General features: G+C 46.6%; 1 protein-coding gene and 1 pseudogene across 1 annotated transcript in view; both read left to right on the top strand.

The window, feature by feature from the left end:
* Positions 1-25393, top strand: part of Sil1 (SIL1 nucleotide exchange factor) — a 249916-nt gene that overhangs the window by 11641 nt on the left and 212882 nt on the right. The window lies entirely within an intron of this gene.
* LOC128112672 (40S ribosomal protein S15-like) lies at positions 5356-6105 on the top strand (annotated as a pseudogene).

Genomic DNA, 25393 nt, shown 5'->3' with positions numbered 1-25393 from the left:
CTTATTGCTCTCTCAGTTTCCTATTACTGTGCTTCTCAGTCATTACAGAAGCCACGGCCTGTTCCTTGCTTCTGATTTGCTGCTTCAAGTCTTCCTATGTGCGTGCTGAGCAGTGAACACATGTGACCCGGACCCCTTCCGTGGCTCCCGTTGCCGGACAGTTGCCTATGGCCATGCCCGTCCGTCTCACCACTTGACTGAAGCACTGAGTTGTCACAGCTCTTTCTTTTTTTTTTTTTTTTTTTTTTTTTGGTTTTTCGAGACAGGGTTTCTCTGTGTAGCTTTGTGCCTTTCCTGGATCTCGCGCTGTAGCCCAGGCTGGCCTCGAACTCACAGAGATCCGCCTGCCTCTGCCTCCCGAGTGCTGGGATTAAAGGCGTGCGCCACCACCGCCCGGCGTCACAGCTCTTTCTGCTCCTGATACACTGGACCGTGTCGTGTGTTGAGCATGCTGTATGCGCGTGTCTCTGCCCATTCTTTCCCAGAGTATCTGGATGCCCTGCTTTCTGCTGCGGAGCTGCCTTTGGTTGGCCCTGTTAACTCCTCATCTGTATCCCATAGCAACACCTCGGTGATTGAATCCTTATTCTGGTTAGTTACTTGCCCTATTGTATGAGCTGCTCAAGGACGTGGGCTATGCTTTTATTTTATGTCTCCTAGCATAATGCTGAGTACATTATAGACACCATGAATGCCGTTGAATTAATACATGAAAACCTAAGAACTGAGAACACTGTTAATTCCATTTCCTTGATGCCCAGCTATGGTGAGTTCACCATGCTCTATTCTTAGGCCCTGTAAATCCAAAGCCAGCTGATTTCTTAGACTGTGTCTTATGCCTTTTTTTTTTTTTTTTTTTTTTTTTTTGGACAGGGTTTCTCTGTGTAAGAGCCCTGCCACCTTGGAACTCATTCCATAGACCAGGCTGACTTTGAACTCAGAGATCCATCTGCCTCGGCTTTCCAAGTGCACCACCACATCTAACTCATGTTTTATGCTTTTATGGCTTAGAAATTCCTGTAGAGATTGCCGTCCTCATTCCTCTCTGGTTCTCCTCCCTCAGCACAGTTCGTGGCACAGAGATGGTGTTTGTAAACACAGAGTTCCTGCTGTCTGGTCGCTTTGAGTGTCTGTTCAGTTGCACACTTTCTTCTGTTGCTCACTGGATGGGAGTCATCAATTTAGAGACTGTCAGGGCCAAGTCAGTATGAAGCAGCAAATGGTGGGCCTGTGTCAGACCGGAGTGTTTAAGTGGTCCATGATTGGAAGCTGCTTGTTAGCTTTTCATTGTCTTGGGTGAGCATGGCTCTCATGACCTCATTATCTCTTGTTACAAGAAAAGCTGGAAACAGATTTTTTTTTCTTGGTAAAGTCTCTAGGGAATTCTAAAGCCCATTTTTGGTCTGTTTTCCACCTATCGGCTACCTGTTCTGGTCTTTGGGTAGAAACTAGAATTTATATATTTAGATTTTCCATAGAAGAATAAAAAAGTAGAGGACATAACCTGGATGCTTTTGAGGAAGTTTTGGTGAAAGCTTGGCTCTGGTTAAGTGTCTAATTTTTTATAGGTAGTAACTTAGTCTCCTGGACTGGTCTTGCAGAACATCACTTAAGTCCTATGTTCCATTCACCTTTGTATTCTGATTTTACTGGGTTATGAAAAGCAACTTAAAATATTAAACTATGTGTATATGTGTGTGTCCCTTGTGTATGGTATGTACCCATGAGTGCAGGTGCCCTCAGAGGCCAGAGGCATCTGGTCTGTTGGAGTTATAGGCAGTTGTTGTCTGATGTGGGTGCTGGGAACCTAACTCAGGTCCTTTGCAAAAGCAGTATGTGCTCATAACCACTGAGCCATCTGTCTCTCTAGCCCCCAAAGCAAGTTTTGAAAGACGGTGTATCTGAGATGTCTGTAAGTTTTGCTCTTTTGCCCAGTCTCTGCTGAGGTACATTTGACAGTTCTTGGACTGTAGTGTTCAGGCTGGTGTAGCATAAGGTCCCGGGAACACTTTGTGAAGAGCCCTGCATGAACAAACACATGAAGGAAGTTCAGTGTGTGAAATGATGGCCTAAATGTGGCCAGCTAAAGGGCAAAGCAGTGCATACCCACTGGAGTTGGTACCTCCATGGAACCCTTTGCAGGGCCATACCTTCCCCGCTGGTTTTCATTCTTCTTGCAGTCCCTGGAAGTGCTTGTTTGGCCTTGCCTTCTGGGATTGATTGAGAGTGTTGCTCCTGATGGGATTCCCAACCGAGGCAGGACCAAGGCAATTGGGACATCTCTGAAAGAACATGTGAGAAATTGAAATCAGATGATGTCTCTGGATGACTGGGAACAGGGGAAGGAGGGAGACTTGGTTTTTTAACATGCACCTTTGTATATGTTTTCAATTTTGTATCATTGGTGTTAGGAATTGGACCCAAGACATACACTCTGCCCTTGAGCTATACCCCTCCCTGTTATCAATAATCTGTATTCATTAATTTTACTTTGTGTGTGTGTGTGTGTGTGTGTGTGTGAGTGCAGTTGCCTGTGTGCTGTGGGATGCATAGGGTGGCCAGAGGGTAACTCTAGAGTCCATTCTCTTGCCATCTTGTAGGTCCTAGGGATGGAATTTAGGGCAGTAGGTCTGTGCAGGAGTGCCTCTACTGCTGAGCCATCTCCCTGGCCTTTGTTGTTGTTGTTATTATTATTAATTATTATTGTGAGACAGCTTGCTTGTGTAGCCCTGAATAGCCCAGAACTCATTATATAGAGCAGGCTGGCCTTGAATTCTGCCTCTCTGCCTTGAAAGTACTGAGATGATAAGCATGTACCATCATGTCTGACGTTTTTCTTTTTTTCTTCTTTTTTTTTTTTTTTCCAAAAGATAAGAGTCAGCAGCCAAGCCTGGCCTCAAAGATGCTATGTAGCTGGACCTTGAACTACTCCTGATCCTCCTGTCTCTACCTTCCAAGAGCTGGGATTCCAGGTGTACAATACCTTACCTGGTTTATGAGTTTTTGGGGATTGAACCCGGGGCTTTGTGCATGCTGGGCAGACATTCTACCAACCGAGCTACATCTTTAGCCCTCATCATTAATTTAAAAAATATACCTGCACAGATCTATATGAGGGTTTCCTATTAGATTTCACTCAGTTTTATTCCTGAGATGTAAATTTCTTTGCAAATACATGGACCCAGTCACCATAGACTGAAGCTCAGAGGTGACAGATTTGCCTTGGAGTTTGTCATTCAGGGGTCTTTGGAAATGACAAGCCTAAAATATGGTCAATATTTTATTGTTTCAAATTATAGTGTTTATGAAGGGCTTTCAAACACGTTATTTTAGAAAGACTTACAAATATATGCCATTTTATCTGACCCTTAGAGCGTCTTTATTTTTTTTATTTTATTTTATTTTTTGGTTTTTCGAGACAGGGTTTCTCTGTGTAGCTTTGCGCCTTTCCTGGAACTCACTTGGTAGCCCAGGCTGGCCTCCGCCTCCCGAGTGCTGGGATTAAAGGCGTGCGCCACCACCGCCCAGCGTCTTTATTTTATTATAGTAAAAAAATAGGGTTTGTAGTGTCTTCAGGACACATAGCTACAATGTTAGTGCTGTGACTGGCCAGGCATCCTTACCTCACATCTGCATCCTTTGTGCTTCATTCTTGTGGTCGGTCAGCTTATTTTTCTATGTTTCCGGAGCTGTTTCAGCTGGGGCAGGAGTAAAAGCCTTCTGCTTTTATTTCAAGCTTTCCTGGTTCAGGACTCTTAAGTTCCATTGGCCCCTGGAAGAGGAGGAGGTCAGCAGTCTGTTCCTTTATTTTCAGGGTGAGGTCAACTAAGGCTGGGCTGCAGTAGTATCTTTAGGGGAGTTTGAATTGACAGCCTGCTTTCCTAGTATTTGTTGAGACTTACTGCTGCTGTTAGGGAGAGGGCTCTGTTTCCAGGCTACAGATTTCTTTAGCAAAGAAGTGAGTGTGGAATAGAATTGGAAGGGCTCATGCAGTCCTTGGGTATGCTGATTTAGTGCTTCACAACCCAGAGAGAGTAAACACAGTAAAATGTGCGAGATGGGTTTGGATTAATATCCTGACAGCATATGGCTTGGCATGTAGGACATTCCTCGGAGACCCTCCTCACTCTCCACAGCTTTCCTTGGCTGGGTAGCCTCTTCCTGTAGGTCTTTCCAGCAGCTGTTGTACACCTGGGTGAATCATCAGCTTCCTAAGCTTCAAAAACAAACCCAGATTTAAATGATGGAAGTCCTTCTACAGAAGGCAAAATAAACCACCACCCTCAGACAGAGTTTGAGTCATCCTTTGCTGCCCCTGAATTTGTGCGGGATGTTTCACCTCCGTTAGAAACACTGGTTTATCTTTACTGATGGTCTCTCGAGAAATAATCATTATAAATGACCCTGACCTTCATAACTCTGCCACTCCTGAGGTCAAGGGTGTGACAGTCTCTGGAAACTCTGGGGATGCACGAGCACCATGATGGGAAGGCTCGTTTATTTCTAAGGCCCAAGCAGAAATCCCTGCCATGTAACCTCTGCTCTTTCTACTTGAATCAGAATTTAAAGCTTTCAAAGTTAATTCTGTGGCATAGCTGGGAGTTGGGGAGGTTCCTTTTCAATCTTGGAAGAAAATTTGTTGGGGCTTGTAGAGGTCATTCGTGTGTGTGTGTGTGTGTGTGTGTGTGTGTGTGTGTGTGTTTCTTGTGTGTGCTGGTACATATGTGTGCATATGCCTGTGGATGCCAGGGGTTACCCGCAGCTGTTATCAGAAGCTATTCATTTTTTTATTTTTATTTTTTATTTTTTTTGAGACAGGGTTTTTCTCTGTAGCCCTGGCTGTCCTGGAACTGTCCTTGTTCTGTGAACCAGGCTGGCCTTGAACTCAGAGATATGTTTACCTCTGCTTCCCTAGTACTGGGATTAAAGGTGTGCCAAACATGGCCCTTTATCCTTTTCCTCCCCACCCCCAACTGCCTTTTTTTTTTTTTTGGCAGGATGCTTCACTGGATTCTGGGCTTGCCTGTTAGTTTAGACTGGCTGGCGCTATCCTTAGGGATCTGCCTTTTTATACTTACCTCCCCTGTTCTGGGATTATATGCACAGGCCACTAGGCTTGGCTTTTTGTGTAGATAATTTGGGATTAAACTGAGGTCTCTATGTGCAGGAGGCACTTTACAACTAAATTATTCCCCCTCCCCCTCAGGTTCTCCCCAGCCGTGAGGTGGGGGACCGTGCTGTGCCCAAGAGTTGTGTAGAGATGTACCAGCTGATAGCTTAGGTATGGCCTCTGCAGACTTAGCTGCTCACCCAGGTTTTCGTTTCTGAGGGCTTTCGTAGGCATTTGAAATAAACACGTGAAGCAACAGTCCCAGTTAACAAGCTTCCAGGAGCGTGGTTACTGAAGTTGATTTGTGTGAACTGGTAAGAATGTTCTCTCTGTAAGACACCAAAGCCAGAGCTGCGCAGACTCGGCCAACGCCGCCTGTTCCGAGGAGCTGCCAAGATGGCTGAAGTGGAGCAGAAGCAGACCTTAAGTTCACCTACCCCCGCGTGGAGCTGGACCGACTGCTCCCAGGACCTGTCCTGTGAGCGCTGATGCAGTTGTATAGCGCCTGCTGGAGGCGGCCCCTGAACCGTGGCCTGCTGCGGAACCAGCACTCCAGCTCCTGAGAAAGGCCAAGAAGGAGGCGCCACCCATGGAGAAGCCCGAGGTGGTGAAGACCCACCCGAGGGACACGATCATTCTAAGATGGTAGGCAGCACATGCACACGTACAATGGCAAGACCTTAACCAGGGGGAAATCAAACTGGAGATGATTGGCCACTACCTGGGTGAGTTCTCCATCACAAGTCCGTGAAGCATGAATGGCCTGGTATTGGTGCCGCCCACTCCTCCCACTTCATCCCCCTCAAGTAGCTGGGGCCAATAAAGACACACATAAAAAAACAAAACAACATCAGAGTTTGCCTTTGGAGGAAATGAAGACAGAGATCGGCGGGAAACGTTTGTGTCCTTGCATGGGCTGTGCCCAGGTTCCAACCGTGTGCCAGCGGGGAGACTTGAAAGGTGCTTTAACCTCTGCTCTGATTTCCCCCCTTGCAGCCCCCGGAGTTTCAGGTGTATACATAGTACGCGGGCACGTGATCAGCGTTTTGTACCAGTTGTTCCCGCTTTTCTCTCTTCAGTCTTCCTCCTTGCCCTTCAAGGGCTGTGCCTGTAATCGGACCAGCATACCCTTCTGTCTGTTAGGACACCAGCTATTGTAGATACCCCCTTTTTTTTTTTTTTAAGATGTTTATTTATTTATTATGTATACAGAAGAGGGCGCCAGATCTCATTACAGATGGTTGTGAGCCACCATGCGGTTGCTGGGAATTGAACTCAGGACCTCTGGAAGAGCAGTTGGTGCTCTTAACCTCTGAGCCATCTCTCCAGCCCCCGTAGATACCCACTTTTAATCTCCAGGTTCTTCTTCGCTTATTCTTTGCAAACCGTGGTCCCTCTGTTACAGATTCTAGTAACAGATTCTAGATGGTGTGAGTCAGCTCCAGCCCAGTATCCTCTCCCGTTATTTGCTGAGCACCCACTGTGTGTCAGGCTGTTTGGCTACGGGCTGGTGGTAAATAGACAGACGTGGTCTTTGTCCTCAGTAACACTTCGCTGACTCCCTCCTTAGATGGCTTTCTTTTGATTAATCTTGCTCATTCTGTGTGGTTGTCTGTGAATTTGCTCCTGAGAGGGCAATCTTCTCCCTAGTCTGAGGGGACAGTGCCTCTTTGTGTTGCATGGGTTTTGCCTACTGGCTTGCCTGCTCCCAAGAGATGAAAGCAGTGTGTTGAAGCAAAAGGAAAAAGCCCCCAGGGCCACTACTGCCTCAGCCACACATGTCCCACGAGCCTGTGGGACACTGTTGGCACTCCTGAATGTCCCTTTTCTCCTTGTACACAAATTATAGTGTTCACTGGTAATTTAAATTCAAATAACCTTCCGCCCCCACGCCGCCTTTAAAAAAAAAAAAGCCCAGTGTATTAGGGGGTAGAGAACAAAGCAGGCCAAGCCTGGGCTCCTGGTGGGGCTCTTTTCTTAGGTTTTCAGCTAGCTCTGCTGTGGGTTGCCTTTGCTTTAGCAGGACTGATGTGTAGTTCAGACATTGATATTCTGCACTCATGGCGTCAGATCTTTTCCAACCTTGTTTATCATAGTGTGACAGGTAATTTCAGGGGCTTTGGCTGACAGGCTTCCTGGTTGGCTTCTTTGCTTTGGGCTCCAGCCTCCATCCAGCCCCTCGTGGGCCCTGTGTAAAGAAGGCCCTGTGGCCAGGATGCTGATTCTATGCTTCAAAACGGGAGCTTGAAGATAGCCTTTGTGTTTCTTCCCCCATTGCCAGTTTCGCTGGAAGTTGCCAAGAAATGTGTATGAGGAAGGAGGCAGAATAGCTCTCTGGGAACCATTTATTTGAGAACTCCCAGTGGAGGATGTATTGTCCTTTTCTCCCTTTCTTGCTGTTGCTGTGACATTGTGATTTGGGACTGCTTGTCCCTCCACATATAGTGTATGACACCTCCAGCTTTATTGGTGTTTCCAATAAATTGTTTCCTGGTTGGTGTTTTCCTCAAATTCCTTCATCTTCCTGGGAGAGTGGGCAGGTATGCTGACAATTAGGGACCCAGCTGAGCCTCTTGTTTCTGGTGGTGTGACCACCAAAACGTAGTGAGTGGTCCCAGATGCACCCCGTTAACATCCTTGGCTGATCGTTTCCTGTAGTTGGATTTAGTGTAAAGAGTCACACTAGGGGCTTGGTTGGAAAGGAGAAGGAAGGCATGGCATAATTATTGCTTCTGTACCAGTTAAACCTATCAGCCAACAGATGTCAAGTGCAGGAGAAAAGCACAATAATGTTATTGTAATAGAATAATAGTTATCATTTTAATAATCAGCTGGCAGATTTTGATAAGAGGCAGATTCTGGAATAAGTGCAGGGGGAGGGGTTAGCTTTGAACTTCAGCACAGTGAATGGGTGCTATTCCTTGGAGGAGATGCTGTATAGACAGTGATTCAGCCGTGGAATTGCTACCCTTTCTACTAACCTTGAACTACAGCCCAATTCGTGGGTGTTATTTCTTGTAGGAGATGCTTTGTTGATGACAATTCGGGTATGGAGTTGCTAGCCTCCCTACATAGGTGTCTTAGTTAGGGTTTCACAGCAGCTCTTATGAAGGAAAACATTTCATTGGGGTGGCTTACATTTTCAGAGGTTTAGTCCATTATCATCATGGTGCAACATGGTGGTGTGCAGGCAGACATGGTGCTGGAGAAGTAGCTGAGAGTCCTACATCTTGTGGGCAATAGGAAGTGGTCTCATACACTGGGCGGTATCTTGAGCATATATGAGACCTCAAAGCCCACCTCCATAGTGACACACTTCCTCCAGCAAGACTACACTTACTCCACAAGGCCACACCTCCTAATAGTGCCACTCCCTTTGGGGCCATTTTGTTTCAAACCACCACACTAGGTGAAAGAGCTACGGAGACTTGAGCTAGGTAGGGTTGTATACCCTGCAAGTGCTTTCTGAAGAAGTGATGGAGCACAGCGGACACTGGTTTGAGGTACTTTGGACTATAGCTTTATCATCTCGATGCTCAGCAGTGGTGGCTCCTGGGAAAGGCCGACTTCTTCTTTGGGATGTCATTTGGTTATTGTGGTTTTGTTTATTTTGGGGACATAGTGTCATTGTGTAGCTCTGGCAGGCCTGAAACTTGCTATGTCGACCAGGCTGCTCTTGAACTCACAGAGATCCACCTGTCTTTAACTCTTGAGTGCAGGGATTAAAGTTGTGCACCACTACATCTGGTTTTAAAAAAAGATTTATTTTTACATATGTAAATGTGTGGGTCTGTGTGTTGGTGTGTACACAAGAGCCCTGATGCCTGTGGAGGCCAGAGGCATCAGATCCCTCTGGAGCTGGAGTTCAGGTGGTTGTGAGATGTTCTGTGTGGATGTTGGAAATAGAACTTGCATCCTCTGTAAGAGCAGTGTGTTTCCTAAATCACGATGTAATTCCCCTCCCCCAGGCCCTCATTTGGGAATTTAGAGAAATCCAGCTTCATCTACTGTTGTAGAGTGGCTGCGCTTTTCATTAGATCAGCTGTGCCTGATTGTAAATGACCATCCCAGTGACCCAGCTTGTTGTGGTTGACATTACCCCATATCAAGGGGCTTGAGGTTTCAGCCACTCCTCCCAAGTATTTGCAATTCTGATCTAATTGCATGTGGGGTCTTGGGAGGGGCCAGAGTGAATATGTTGAGGAAGGTTAGCTGTAGGGGGTTCCATCTACATGAATATAGGAAGCCATCACGCATTCTGGGTGAAGACTTTCTAGTGTGGTTGCTACATGTTAGTCTGTGTTCCTGTGAACAACCCCTTATCCATGCTGTGTAAGAAAATCCAGTAAACTCGTTGGTTCCCTAGGGTGAACTTTGGTGGAATCATACTTTGTTTTGTTGTTGGGACCTTGTAATGATAGGGTAGATGATGTTTACATCTCCCCAGGGAAGGAGTTAAAGTATCCCCATAGCTGCAGATAACTCTGCTTCCTATGGTGAACTACCATAGGGAATGCAGGTGAACTGCATTTTGTCCAAACCAATGTGGTGGTCTTGGTGTAGAGGACCGGCTTTTCAAGGACTTGTCAAGAGCTGCATTCCCAGTTCTGTCTGGGAAGATGGTGGTGAAGGATTGAGGAGCAGATACGTTGAAGGCAGCATGAGGTAAGAGTATTTGGATCCAGGGTAATCTAGTTTGTCTTCTGGCCCTGCTATTGGACTCGTTGCTTAACCTTGCAATACATCAAAAATCCGTGTCTGTGCCCCTGGTTTGCACTAATATCCCTGTATCAAAAGAATCTTTCCCTATGCCTGACGCTGTGTGGTGTTCAGTAAATATTTTTGTGTCTCCATATCCCACCCCGGTCATCTAAAGAAGAGAAAGGCAGGCAGAAGGTCCTTTTGCTTCTGTAGAGGAGAATTTTGGCCTCAATTAGAGCTTTATATGAACTTCCTCAGCTGCTGCTGCTGCTTTGTGAGCGATGATCTGTAGTCCTCTGAAGCTGCCTCATCAGGGGAGACTTTGATATCTAATGTTTGGGTACATTTATGCTTTCTACAAGAAGTAAAGAGGGTTTGAAGTCCTCTGGGGAGCAGTGTGCCTGCTTCTGCGGTCTTTCTTCCTCTCTTTCCTTTGGATAGGTCACCCGGGGGCACTGCCTGTCCTGGGGAACATTCATTTCTTACAAGGGTGCTGGTTGTTTGGTTCTGTGTCTTTACTGGGTACAGGATTTTGTGTTTCTGCTTTGGCCTCTGCTGTGGACTTTTATTTTGGAAAACCAGATAGAGCACACAGACAAGGTGATATCTTTTTAGACTATTTTTGGCAGTAGGCCAGCTTGTCACTATGGCTACCGCCCTTGGAAGAATGGCAGGACATAGAAAGTAACTTCTGTAAGAAATTTGGAAAAGAAGGGGGAGGGAGAAGTGATTGGACTCCAGGTCATGTAGGGAGAACAGCTTCTCTAAGTAGAATATTTTGATTTGGATGGTTTCATTTCCTGTCTCTGAAGCTTTGCCTTTTTAATAATAAACATATAGAACATCAGTTACATTCCTAATACTGGGAGGCCCTGAGAGTCATTCAGATACATTTCCTGTTAGAGTGTCTTTATGAATGTCCACGTGAGTCAAATAACAATCACACAAATATGAAACTGTAACAGTGTATTGAGAGAAAGGAGTGGCTTACCATTGGGATATTTGATTAGGATAGCCTGGGACAAAGACTTCATCAAGGAAGGCTATCCTGAGGTGATGGTTGAGTGAAATTGTGAGGAACACACAATTACTTCCTACTTAGAGTAACATGGAGTTGAGCATTTCAGGCGAGGGCCCAGCTTTTGCTCAGGCCCCAGTCATTTTTTTTCTGTTCCTATGACAAGTACCCGAGAAGGACAGCTTAAAGAACCATTAATTTTGGCCCACCAGGTTAGATGCTGTCGTCCATAGTCTTTGGCTTCGTTGATTCTGGGTCTGTGGCAAGCAGGACATATGGTAGTAAGGCATGTGTCCCGGAAGCGTCTCATCTCATGGCGGATGGGAAGCAGGACGAGGACAAAAGTGGTCAGGACAAGATGTGCCCTTTAAAGACTCTTCCCAGTGACCTCCTCCTGCCACTTAGGCCCCACCTTCCAGTAGTCTGTTCAGAGTGAGTGCGTGTGTGTGTGTGTGTGTGTGTGTGTGTGTGTGTGTGTGTGTGTGTGTGTGTAGGCCAGAGGTCAGTCTGGAATGTTGTTCTTCGAGTACTACTCACTTGTTTTCTCGAGACAGGGTCTCTCATTGGTTTGGTACTCACTGATTGGCTAGGCTGGCCAGCCAGTGAGCCCCAACAATCTTCCTGTCACTGCTTCCCCAGTGCTTGAATTATAAGCATGTGCCACCACTCCTGGCTTTTGTGTGTGGGTTCTGGGGCTCAAACTCAGCTCACCAGGCTTGTCTTATACAACAGCACTTTTACACTGAGCGGTCTCAAAGGTCCTATTTGTGTGTGTGTGTGTGTGTGTGTGTGTGTGTGTGTGTGTGTGTGCGCGCGCTACAGCACTTAAGGCTGATTCTCATTGTAGTGAGAGCGGAATTCAGGTGGTCAGGCTTGGCAGCATGTGTCTTTATCTGCCGAACCATCTTGTCTGCTCCCTAGTTTCTGTTCTTTTGTTTTGTTCTTTTGAGACTAGGTGTCACTATGTAGCTCTGACTGTCCTGGAAGTCACTATGTAGACCAGGCTGGCCCCAAAGTCACAGAGATCTATCTGCCTGTTCTCTGCTGGGATTAAAGGCATGAGCCACCATACTTGGCTAGTTTTTGTTCTTTTGAGTCAAGGTATTGCTGTGTAGTTGACTAGCCTCAAGCTTGTAGCAAGCATCTTGCTTTAAGCCTCCTGAGATTACAGGCGTGTACTACCGTGTTCAGCCTGTCTAGATTTTGATTGCTAATTAGATCAGCGCCCTCACACATGTAAACAGCAGTGTGCTTTACTATTTTTCTGTGTATCAGTCTAGTAAGTAGACAACCAAGATTTACCATCACAATTGGCTGAGTCAGTCTAGTAAGATTTACCATCACAGTTGGCTGAGGTGGTACGTGCTTATAGTCCCAGCACTTCGGAGGCGGAGGCAGGAGAATCAGGAGTTCAAGCCTAGTGTTGACTACATGACACTCTTACCCCCCCCCCCCCCCCCCCCCCCCCCCCCCCCCCGCAAAGATCTGTCATCACAGTGAGGGGTATGGAGCTTATCGAGGAGCTGAGAGTGTAGATGGAGCCCAGAATTTCAAATTCCGTGAAAGGAGGTGGGTAACCAGGGGATGTTGCAGAGGTTGGCCTGGTACCACCGACTCTCCTCCAGTTGTTGTTGTTGTTGTTTACCACAAGCCCCTCCTCTACCTCCCTCAGTCTTCCTGACCATCTACTGGGGAGAACAACCAGCTACAGCTCATTTCTGACACTCTAGACATCGACTGCTGCCAAGAGACGATGTGAGTCCACGTAGACTGGTCAGCCATGCAAGGCACTTTGAATTTTCGTGTGCAGAAGGAGTGCCTTAGGAGGACTTGTGGCTGTGGAGTGAGATGATTGGATTTCTAATACATTGGGTGTGTTTTAATGAAGAGGAGAATGAGACTCTGAGCAGGAGTATTATTGTAATAGATTGCTTATTTTTCTTCAATCTGTAAATGGATTTTTGGACTACTTGGGGGAGGGATGAAAGACCTGGGGAGAAAGAGGGAAGGATAAGATGTAATCAAAGCACAAGATATTCATTTATGTAAATGGTAATAGGTAAACCCCACTAATGTTTATAGTTAATGTGCATTAATAATTATATTAAAATGAATAGAAAAAAGTATTCTTTCCCTCCTGACTCAGACCTTCTCTCAGTGTCATAGTCAGTGTATTGTGAGGGCCACCTGGCCACTCAGCAGACATGGTGGCCTAATTTGGCATCATTCTGCCTGCCTAGTTGAAGACCTAGAGTTTTTAGATCTGTCACTTGCTAATGTCTGACAACTTCCGAGCCATTTGTAACCTGCTGTCACTAGCATTCTGTTAGCTGTCATTTCTGGTTGGGAGCTGCTGCTTTAACCTTGAACCCCTTTAGCCATTGGCACCGGTGACCCCCTGAGATGCAGTGTCACAGTTTGTGTGACATTTGCCTCCAGTTGGTAGAAGGGTGCACGTTCTTTCCTGGCAGCAGCTAATGTCTGCAAGGCCAGAAACAAGCTGGAATCGTTCTCCTTATGTGGCCAGGAAGATAGAAGTAGGTGCAGGAGGAGTTTGTGCTATAAAGGAAACTGGGTTAGTGTCACATGCCACCACATAATTACTAAGTGAATGGCGGGCTGTTTCAGACCCCTGTCCATCGGGGCCCTTCCTTAGTGGTTCTTTGGCTTACACACTACCTCTTTCATTTATAAGGGAAGGATGTGCTCAACATAGTGATTAGGAGGACGGCCCTTGGACTTGGACTGACGGCCTGAGTTAGACTTCAGAACAGTAAAACCAACAGGATGCAGCTTCATCCTGGGAGAGAAGCAGGCACCAGAGTCCTCCTTTTGAAAGCTGTGATGTGAGTTAGCCTAGCAGCTGGGGTGGCGGGATCACTCAGAACCGTGGGTGCCTATTGTAGCTGGAAGGCAGAAGACAGTCAATGAAAATTGTTCTTGCCGGGCGGTGGTGGCGCACGCCTTTAATCCCAGCACTCGGGAGGCAGAGCCAGGTGGATGTCTGTGAGTTCGAGGCCAGCCTGGTCTCCAAAGCGAGTACCAGGAAAGGCGCAAAGCTACACAGAGAAACCCTGTCTCGAAAAACCAAAAAAAAAAAAAAAAAAAAAAAAAAATTGTTCTTGAGTGTTATCATTTAATCTTTGCTCTGTTTGGACTGTGTGATAATTTGTGCTCTTAGTTCTGGCCCAGTGACCACACTTTTTTTTATATAATATAATTCTTTATTGATTCTTTGGAAATTTCATATCTTGCACCCCAATCCTGCTTACCTCCCAGTCCCTCCATATCTTCTCACCCCTACGTCGGCCCCCAAAGAACCCCCCCCTAAAAAAATCAGTTCAAAACAAAACAAAACAAACAAAACTCCACCTGGCTCCTCCAACTTTCCAACACCTCTTCCTTCATCATAGCGGCATTGGGTCCCGCAGTCTACCCTTTTGTCCACTTGGCTCCACCCACACCTCTTCCTTCATCATAGCGGCATTGGGTCCCGCAGTCTACCCTTTTGTCCACTTGGCTCCACCCACACCTCTTCCTTCATCATAGCGGCATTGGGTCCCGCAGTCTACCCTTTTGTCCACTTGGCTCCACCCACACCTCTTCCTTCATCATGGCGGCATTGGGTCCCGCAGTCTACCCTTTTGTCCACTTGGCTCCACCCACACCTCTTCCTTCATCATGGTGGCATTGGGTCCCGCAGTCTACCCTTTTGTCCAGTGGCCCCACTCACAAAATGTTCATTGCAGTGAGTCGTTGATCTGGTTCAAGGTCTCTGGCACACTATCATCACTGGACCCTCATCAAAATGCCTCTTGAATATCTGCTGTTGTCTCAAGTCATGGAGATCCTGCGGTTATTATTTCGCAGGACCAGTCCCTTCACGCACTCCAGCAGGTCATAAATGGGGTAATTGTTAGGGTGGGCCAACCTAAGGCCCAGGATGTGGTCTTGGTGGTAGCTGAGCTGGATGGTCTGGGCCACTGGGGCTGCCCTCCTCAGGTGAGGTGCAGAGCCAGCTCTCCTAGGCCTATGCCATTGGGGTTATCTCTCCCATGCCCATGGTGAGGGGTGACCATTTCTCCCAAGTGCAGGGGCCAGTTGTCCAGTTGCAATGTCCAGCAAGGAGCAGGACCAGCTATCCCAGGGCCAGTGAGGAGGAGGCCAGCTCAGCATGGCCTGCAGATTTCAACATGCATGGTTCCTATGACCCCCTCTGGCAACACAGGCCATGGACATCATCACAGACCCCAGCTGCAGCAGGAACATGGACCCAGACATGGCCCTCAGCAGCATCTTAGGCATGGATGTCACCATGGCCCTGGTGGCAGCATGGGCCATGGAGATCAATATGGCCCCAGCAATAGCAAGGCCCTCGGACACCAACATAGTCTCAGGTGGCTGTCCAGACCCCAAGCATGTGCACAGCCCTCCATGGTAACAGGAGCCACAGACATCAACTTAGACCCTGGCTGCTGCTGGGCCACAGACCCAGACATGGCCTTAGGCAGCAGCCCAGGCCCAGACATCACCCTGGTTCTGGGTGGCAAGCAGGCCACCCACATCAGCCTATTCCTCACAGTCCTCACTTCTTCAGATCTTTCTTTTACCACAGCACAGGAATTATCCTTCCTCTCCTCTCCCATTTCTCCACCATATACTTGCTCATCATAATGGCACTCATCCACCTGGTGCGCAGGGCACCTGGGGATGGCTTTTCAGGGAGCCTGGACCATGAGGACCCAGTCTGCCTCTATGACCACACTTGTGATTACCATTGCTTTGCAGTGAGTTTTGAAATAAAGAAGCTTGCTGCTGTTCTTTCTTTTCTTTTGAGGCAGGGTCTTGTAATGTAGCCCAGGCTGGCCTCAGCCTCGGCCTCCAAGATCGTGGCCATTGGTCTGACCATATCCTTAGCCCGGAACACTTTCGTATTTCTATGTGATTGGCTCTCTGTCAGCCACATCTTAGTTCTGCTGTATTTTTGAGAAGGGCCTTTCCTTTCATCTAGTATGAAACGATAAGTTTCATTTTCTGTTGCTGTAGCAAAGTACCTAAAACTGGATAATTTGTAAAGGACAGAAGTTTATCTTAGCTAATGGTCTGAAGCCTGAGAAATCGAGAAGCTTGTGCCTCCGTGACCTAAACACCTCTTACAGGCCTTCCATTTCTCAGTACTTTATTGGCTACCAGTTTTTATTATTTTATTTGTTTGGGTATTTTGCCTAAATGTACATCTGTGCACCATGCACATATACACAGGGGTTCTTGGAGTCCAGAAGAGGGCATCAGATCTCCTGGAACCTTGTCAAGAGCTGCCTTGTGGGTGCTGGGAATCGAACCTGAGTTTTCGGAGAATAACCAGTGCTCTTGACTGCTAAGCCATCTCTCCAGCCCCAGCTACCAGATTTTAATTTTGAAATTTTCTGAGGTTAATCGTATTCAAAATCAGAGCATCCCCCGATAGTCTTGTTTGATTATTTCTTGTAGACTCTGCCCTCCTTCCCTTCGCTTGATCTTGTCCGGTGGGTGTACCTATCTGTCCTGCAGTTGTATTCTTACTGTGAGGAGCAGTGCTGGGCATAGAGTAGATGATAACATTTGCTGAATGAATGAGCTCGTAAATGAGAATGTTCTTTTGTACCTCAGAACCTGGGCTTACAAGTGTTCATATTCATACTGTGTTGTTTCCTAAACAAATGTAATCAAAATGGCTCTCTTTCTTGTCCATTATTTATTAAGTGCTTTCCCCACCCCTTGTAATGGGCTCAGTCTGAGGAGATGCTGTTTTCTCCTTGCTTCGTTTTATGTAACTCTTTTCCTTCTTGACATTTGTTATTGGAAGAAGAGTGTATAGTTGCTGTGCTTTGGGCATTGATTTTTAGGTTTTGTGTTATAAGGAAGCAAGCTGTAATGTATTTGCTTGGAATAAAACAAAAACAAAAGCACACCAGGACGTGGAAAATTTATCTCCCTCTTGATTTTCTACTGACACTTTCTGCAACATTACTGAAGTTCTTAGACAAGGTCGTTAGCCAAGAATTGACAAATTGGCAGTGGCCAGGTAGAAGCACATTCATTCCCAGAGTGTGAGTGGTAACAGGGTGAGGCAGGGAGCCGTGGGAAGAGGCTGCTGCTTTCAGTGCAGGGGATTTGCAGATGCTGGCTCGTGAGGGGAACCCTGGGCCAGCTTGACTGTTCTCTCTGGAGCTGTGGAGACTGGAGAGGGGCTACAGGGACGATAGGGAGCCGCCTAGAGCTGGTGTGCCCTTCCCAAACACAAAGCAGTTCCTTTCTGTGCTTGGAAGGGCAGTGCCACCAACCCTGTAGAGTGTGGGGCAGTGGAACTGTAGCCGTAGAGAACAAAACATCCGTGGGTGGATATGAGCAACAGAGTGTCTGGCGGAATTAGCCAGCAGAGGTTAGTGTGTGTTTCTCAAAAGGTTCTGTGGTTATCGAGAGCCATGACCATGTTCCTGTTACTTCCTGTTTTCAGAGCACGTTTCCCAACCTGACTTAGATGTCGGTTTATTTATGTCTGTCAGGTGAACCCGTCTTCTGGGTGGGGCCCTTCTTTACTCCCTTTGGAGGCCTGTGGCTGACCCGGAGCGCTCGCTCTGCAGTCCTGTAGCCACTAACCATTCTTTGTCTGGGGTAGTCTTCAGTTTATATTTAAATTGCTCTAGATGTTCATTTTAGCCATGCTTCCTCTCTCCCTTTTAATGGAAGAATATCAGGTAGAAGTGAGCAGGACAGGTATCTGGAGGCTCTGGAGCCAGAGGGGGGGCTTAAAAAATTCTTTTACCCCTTCCTGGTGTTTCTAGGCTCAAAGGTGGGCCCAGTTCCTTTCATCCTTTCTTACTAACCCATTTCTTAGCCCTGTGTTTCTGCTGCAGTTTTTTCTTCAAAGAAGTGTTTTCAGAAGATTTCATAGCTGTTTTCTGACCAGGGTGTTTAAGTAATATATTTTGTTCTGTCTTTCACACTCTGGAGGTTATAACATTTTTTTTTTTTTTTTGATTGTAGAAAGGTGGTTGGGGTGGGAAGATGCGTCTCCCACACCATTCTGACTAACCAGGATTCCAAGTATGTAAAAGTGCGTTAGCCAGTCTCCAAACAGGAGATGCTTCTCACCTTCAGGGTGACGGCAGCCTAAATTACGGTGATAGCAAATCAGGCTTTCTATTTTACTCTTTCTATTTTTTTAAATTGGATCGCAGTTTTGTTGTTGTGTTGTTAAAGGAAACAATTGCACATCTTTGTTTGGGTGGCATTGATTCCCTGTCCTTAGATTAACTCTCAGGTGAGAACTCCACAAGCAATTGCAACCTTTGTCCTGACAGGATTTGGAGGACAGGCTGTTCAGCTCTGCTCCGTGTTCTGCACCCACACCCTGCTGGATAATAGACTGCTGTGGAAGCAGCCCTGGATGTCTCTTACACATGTGTTCACGTATGCATGGGCACAGCCAAGTTCTGAGGAAGACCTTTCTCCAAGAGGGAGCTCACGCTCATGCAAATGCCTTCCTGTGCAGCAAAATCCAGAGACTTTGAAAGACAGAATTAGTGAATTCTTCCCCCGCCCCCACAAGAGGCCTCAAAACTCTTAAAATAAACCTTAAAAAATCTGGTACTCAGAGCTGCAGCTCCGAGAGCAGACAAATTGTAAACCTGGTGCAGCCAGACTCTCCTTCTCTGATCTTTTCCTGTTTTCTCTCTCAGTTTATTTTAATATCCCCTTTCATGGTCTTAACCTTTCCGAAACTTGACTCAGGCCTTCCTTGCCAGCTGCTGGCAGGAGAAGCAGCAGGACTTCCGGTCCTAGTTTTTATGGCTTATATTTCTTCTGTGTCGCTTGCTTTGCTGCCCTAGTTCCTCCCTGGCCAGCCTCCTGGAGTGTCATGTGGCTTTGGAATGTTGATGGTGCAAATTCTGGTCCCTTGATTTGGGTAGAATTTAGAAGCAAGGGTTTAAAAAAAATTATTATTGCTGTTGCTGTTGTTGTTGTTATTATTATTATTTGAGACAGGGTCTCACTATGTAGGTAGCCTTGGCTAGCCTGGAACTTGTACACCAGGCTAGTCTCAACTCAGAGAGATCTTCTGCTTCTGTCTCCCAAGTGCTGGGGTTAAAGGCGTGTGTGTCCACGCAGCTTTTATTCTTGTGCTGCTGAATGGGGTTTGTGTCACCCTTGCCCCATTAGGACAGTTCTTCTCTCCCTTTGCCCCTCTACAGCCCTGTTACCAGGGGAAATGGCGAATTCCTTACCTTGATTAATTTGGAGTATCAGCGTATGAAGTTACAAAATATCATTTCAGAGCAAGATGTCAGGGAGGCTCCTTGCAGTTCCCATGGAACAAGTTGACCTTTCAGTTCATTTTTTCAACATCTTCGGGGACCCATTTGAAAAGAGCTCAAGCAGTAATTAGAACTAAGCAAAGAAAATGAATGTGAAGCCAGAATGTTTAATAAGAAGCTTAAGAACCCAGAACCTCCTGATACATAATAAACAGCAGTTTGAACTTTGCTCTCTTATTCCTTCCTTTTTAATTTGATTTTTTTTTTTTTTTTTTTTTTTTTTTTTGGTTTCTCACTTGGATTTGAGGACTCCTGCTGTTTTATTGTGGTAGAATAAGGATCTGACTGGTCAGACCTGGTGAGCTTCAGATGGGGAGGAGGCAGGGTGGACTGCCTTCAGGTACTAGAGACTTAGGTCATCTGGGAAAGGGGTAAGCTAGATCCACATGTCTCCCCCACAAATTTTCGGGCATTAAGTAGTTCCCAGATCATTTTTTTGTGAGGAATGGAAGAAATTTTCTGGCAGTTGTTAGAGTCTGTGAGACTTTGAACAGGTGTAGAGACTCAGACTGAAGCTCCATCCATGCATTTGTCTCTAAGGTCTGTGTATATAAGTACTAAGCCCCTCGCCTTCGCTCCTGTGAATCAGGCAGGTCTGTCTGTGTATATAAGTACTAAGCCCCTCCCCTTCGCTCCTGTGAATCAGGCAGGTCTGTCTGTGTGTATAAGTACTAAGCCCCTCCCCTTCGCTCCTGTGAATCAGGCAGGTCTGTCTGTGTATATAAGTACTAAGCCCCTCCCCTTTGCTCCTGTGAATCAGGCAGGACTGTCTGTGTATGTAAGTACTAAGCCCCTCCCCTTTGCTCCTGTGAATCAGGCAGGTCTGTCTGTGTATATAAGTACTAAGCCCCTCCCCTTAGTTCCTGTGAATCAGGCAGGTAGTTTGATAAGAGTTAAGAGCTTTAGGTGTGTTGGCTCACATCTATAATCCCAGCACTTGAGAGGTGGAGGCAGGCGGAAAGGTATTCAAGACCAGCTTTAGCTACATAGTTTGAGGCCAGCGTACTAAATGAGACTGTCTCAAAACTGTTAAACACAAAGGTTTGGCAGGCAGTGTCTAGTTATGGTCCAGCCCATTGTTCTATTGTTCTCCTGATGTATGTAGACAGGTTTTTGTTTTGTTTTGTTTTTTTTTTTTTGGTTTTGGTTTTTTTTGAGACAGGGTTTCTCTGTGTAGTTTTGGTGCCTGTCCTGGAACTCACTCTGTAGACCAGGCTTGCCTCCAACTCACAGAGATCCTCCTGGCTCTGCCTCCCAGTGCTGGGATTAAAGGGGTGTGCCACCACCATCTGGTGACAATTCTTTTTTTTTTTTTTTTTTTTTAAGATTTATTATTTATTTATTTGTGTATGTGTCTGTGTTCACAGAGGCCAGAAAGGGGCATTGCCTTGCCTGGAGTTGGAGTTATAGACAGTTGTGTGTTGCCAGATGTGGAACCTGAACTCAGGTCCTCTGAAAGAGCAGCAAGTGCTCTTCATCTCTGAGCCATCTCTGCAGTCCATTCAAGCTAGTCTTGGTGGTGGGGGAGGAGGGATGGAGGAAGAAAGGGAGGAAGGGAGAGAGCGAGCTTAGATTTCAGAGTCAGATCTGCTTTCTAATTCTGGTTCTTGGTAACACTGTGACCTTGAGAAAATGGCTTAACCTTTCTGAGTCGGTCAGTTTCCTCCCCTTCAGTGGTAGGGTAATGATGGTACCTATGATATGGGCTTGTGTGAGTTAGCACATGCTGAGTCAATATCCTGTATGTTAGCTTTAATTGCTGTTGAGGGGAGACAAACCTTGCTGTGGTTTGCATGTGGCTTCCCAAGTCGGTGTGTTAGAAACTTCATCCTGGCACAGCGGTGCTGAGAGATGGAGCCCTTGAGAAGTGATTGGGTCCTGAGCGCCCTGCCCGCATGATGACTTCTTGTTGTTTCTTCAGGAGTGCCTTGCTGACTAAGGAGCACGTCTGACCTTTATCTGTGTGTTTCTTCTGCCGTGTGAGGACAGCAGTAAGGCCCTAAACAGGTGCTGAATTCCGAATTTTAGACTTCCCAGCTTCAAAACTGTTGAATTACTAAGTCTCCGGTATTCTGTTGTAGCAGCCCCACATGCACTAATACTATCCTTTTTGGCAAGAGAAAAGATGGTGGAAAGTAGCAGGAAGACACTTAGAGAAGGTAGGGGCCTGGGGACAAGGAAAAGCATCCAGCAAGATGGAAGACTAGAATTCTGAGTGCTTTGGTAGCTATCCATTACTCCATTATTAATCCCAGGTCTTCCCTTGTTGGTCTACCAAACTGATGTCTCTTAGGCGCCCAAATTGGTCCTCAGCAAAGAACCAATAGCTGTAGCATCCATAGTGTCCTCCCCCAGAGACAGGGCCTCATGTACCCTGAGCTAGTCTTGAACTTTAGATCTTCTTGCCTTTACCTCCCAGGTGTGGGGATTACAAGTGTACACTACCGTGTGTGGTTTTACTTTGCAGTGTTATAGATAATTAAAGCCGAACTGTATTTGTCAAAATTAGTTCAGAAATGCATTTTAGGATGTTATACCTTTGTCCTGACACGTTGTGTTTATTAGCTTGCTTCTTAATTCCAGAGGGGCTTGAGACACCTCTGCGCCAGTCTCTTCATACTGGCACTCAACCTGAAAGCTTGGGGCACCTCGCGTTCCTTAGAGTCCAGAAGTAGTGAACAGCTATCTCTTTTGGGGCAGAAGGAAGGGTGAAGTGCCCTTCAGGGGCTGATATTCCTTCCCACACATGTCTGTGTGGAGAAGAATAAACTGTGGACTAGATGGGGCTGCTTGCTGTGGGTGACAGTGAAGTGCCAACTAATACATTAGATGAGAACCTTTGTTAGGCAGTTGCAGTGCTTTTTCATGAGGCACTCATACATACGTGGGTACATGTGCACTCAGGCGAACACCAAGAAGTTGGCTCAGCCTCTGGCAAGTGTTGGCTGTGCCGTGGAGGAAAGGGGAGGCTCCTCTGCAGGCCTGCAGTGGAGGAGCTGTCGGTCCTGGCTGCTTCCTTCTTGGCAGAATCACTCACGGGTGACGTCTGATTGGGGAAGGCTGTTTGCAGAAGAGGAGTAACACCTAGTGCTCCAGAGTACAAGCTTGGAGTCCCAGGGACCAGGCTAAGAGCCTGGCTTTACCTGGCTCCCGATTCCTGTGGTTGTTGAGACAGCATAGCTCTGTTTTCTCAGAGCTAGTGGATATTACTAGCCTGAAAACCAGGTGTTGGCGGGGCTGTGCTTCCTTTGGGGGCTGAGGGCAGATGCCGGTCCTCGTTTCTCTCTGTTCCTAGTGGCTCCATCTCTCTAGTCTTCACAGGGAGCATTTTTGAGTCTGTCTTCATATCACCATCTTCCTAGTCTTTGTTTTTTTTTTTTTTTCTTCTCTTTTAGAAGGAAGCAAATTTATTGAGCATATCACAAGAATGTAGCAGGCCTGGCAGGAACAGAAGAACCTCCTGCCTGAGACAGTAGGCTGGGGAGCACCCAAGGTATTTTGGAACTCTTCTGTTTTAGCCAGAGTTTGGGAAATCCCTCAGCCCCGTGCTATTCCCACTATGCAGATGAAGGAAGTCCTGGCTGGCTGATACTTTGTTCTGCATGGAGGCTGGGCTCCTAGAGTGGCAGCTCTAGTAAAGAGTGCTGGAGATTTTATTGACAGTGTCTAGTTACGTCATTCAGCTGCTTCCGGTTTGACTGGAACCAAGCACTATTTTCTTTGGTGGGCTTGCTTTCTAGACCAGGCTTAGCTTGTAGAGTTCCCAGATAAGGACTTGTTTCCTTTCTGGACCCTTGGTTTGGTCATAGTCTTCTTTTTAATGCAACAGTGTATCTTGATCCTATCCTTATATTCATCCCCCACTGTCCTCTTCCAAATCCCGTCCTTGACCCACAACACTGAGTCGAGACTTCTTTCCACATTTCTCCCTGATAAAGCAACAAAGCTAGTCTCAGGCAGTTAATTGCAGGGTTTTTTCTTCAGTAGCTTTTTTGAGCTGTGCAGGGATGGCATGTAAGTCCTCTCTGTCACTCGCTAATCTGACTGGGACTCGCCGGTCGGTGGTGGCATATGCCTTTAATCCCAGCACTCGGGAAGCAGAGCCAGGCGGATCTCTGTGAGTTCAAGGCCAGCCTGGTCTACAAAGCGAGAGCCAGAAAAGGCGCAAAGCTACACAGAGAAACCCTGTCTCGAAAAACCAAAAAAGAAAAAAAGAAAAAGAAAAAAAAATCTGACTGGGACTCTTTGTGGGGTGCTATGAGAAGAGACACATATCTGGGGTTCTTTATTAGAAGGTCTGTGTTGCCTGGCCCAGGGCTTTAAGAGTACTGAGGGCTTTGGGTGATGGGGACTGAAAGTCTGGAGGTGTAGCTGTTAGGCTCAGTCTGGTGTGTTTTGTGGGGAAGTCCTCAGATAATGCCATGAGTCTTAGGCAGTTGTCCAGAGAGGTGAGGAAGAGAAACTGTAGGCTGTAGGGGTAGCTGCTGTAAGGTGCGTAGGTTGTGTAGCGGCTTCCAACAGTGCTTGAGCAGAGAGAGAGAAGTCTTCTCTTTCGCAGGCTAAGGCTGTCCAAGGCTTTCAGATTTCACTGATAGTTGCTTGGCTAGAGATCCTCGCTTGCCAGGAGAGGTGGACTTTTCCACTTCAAGGTTTGTTAAGGAGGCTGCTGGGTCCCTCACTCTGAGGACTGTGGAGTTGTCTTGGAGAACAGGAAGGCTTTTAGATTTCACCAGAGTTCCTTTGGTCAGAAGTTACAGCTCCTAAGCTTCAGTGAAGTCCTCTGAGGGTCCCAGACGATGCTGGATCCCTCACCTCTCAGCATGTGCTGGAACAGGAGGGACTGTGCACATCCATTCCCTACCCCCAGGCCATAACACAATGTGGAGGCAGGAGAACTGTTTATAAGAGTGGGTTTTCTTCTTCTACAGTGTGGGTTCCAGGGATGGAAAGCACCTTCACTCACTAAGCCATTGTGCTGGCCCTAGTTTTTTTTTCTGAGATAGGATCTTACTAATGTAGTGCACATACAAAAAAATAAATAAATATAATAAAATTAACCTTACATAGAAAGAGAAAAGTAGCCCACAAAACAACTCTGTCTTCCTCCCCAAATCCAAGAGTATATATTTGTGCTGGGCATGTAGGACACTACTGTTATCCCAGGAACTGAGAGGGTGTTCGGGTTAATTTTGTCAGTGTGACACAAACTACAGATCTGGGAAGAGGGAACCTCAGCTGAGGAGTTGTCTCCATTAGATAGGTCTATCGAGCGTTTTCTAGGTTAATGGTTGCTGTGGGAGAATCCAGTGAACAGTAACATCTCTGGGCAGGTGGTCCTGGGTTGTTTAAGAGTGCAGCTTGCACAAGCCAAGGGATAGTGTCCCTCTGTGGTCTCTGCTTTAGTTCCTGCCTTCAGTTCCTGCCTCCAGGTTCCTGCCTTGGCTTCCCTCAGTGATGGACTGTAATGCATAAGAAACAAATCCTTCTTCTCCCAAGTTGGTTTTGGTCATTGTTTATCACAGTAACAGAAAAACTAACCAGGACAAAGGGTAAGGCAAGAGGATACTAGTTTGAGAGTTTGCAGCTAGTCTGGCCTACATGGTAAAACACTGTCTTTAAAAAAAAAAAAAAAGCCAGGCGGTGGTGGCGCATGCCTTTAATCCCAGCACTCGGGAGGCAGAGCCAGGTGGATCTCTGTGAGTTCGAGGCCAGCCTGGTCTACAGAGCGAGATCCAGGAAAGGCACCAAAACTACACAGAGAAACCCTGTCTCGGAAAAACCAAAAAAAAAAAAAAAACAAAAACCACGCCCAGCACTCAGGAGGCAGAGGCAGGAGGATCTCTGAGTTCAGGACCAGCCTGGTCTACAGAGTGAGTTTTAGGACAGCCAGGGTTACATGGAGAAACCCTGTCTTGAAAAACCAAAACCAAAACCAAAAAAAATTATTGTTATCAAACTCATTTCCCACCATGGCCCCCTTGATACTTGGAATCTTTGGCTATCACCTCATGGTCACTCCCATCATAAGCAAGTGTCTCCATGGTTACTTCTTGCCAGCCTTCTCTTTCTTTTCTGGTATGTGGACTGTTCTTCCAGAGTGTGGATATGTGCCCCCCCAAGTCCTGCATTGCAAGCCTTGTCCCAACTGTGGGCCTGTTTGGAGAAAGGTAATCATTAACTATGGGTGTGGCCTTGATTCCATTGGCT

This window comes from Peromyscus californicus, unplaced genomic scaffold, assembly GCF_007827085.1.
Source record: "Peromyscus californicus insignis strain IS unplaced genomic scaffold, ASM782708v3 Scaffold_17__1_contigs__length_78620276, whole genome shotgun sequence".
Lineage (NCBI taxonomy): Eukaryota > Metazoa > Chordata > Mammalia > Rodentia > Cricetidae > Peromyscus > Peromyscus californicus.
Note: the sequence above shows the minus strand (reverse complement) of the source record. Positions and strands in the feature narration are given on the sequence as shown.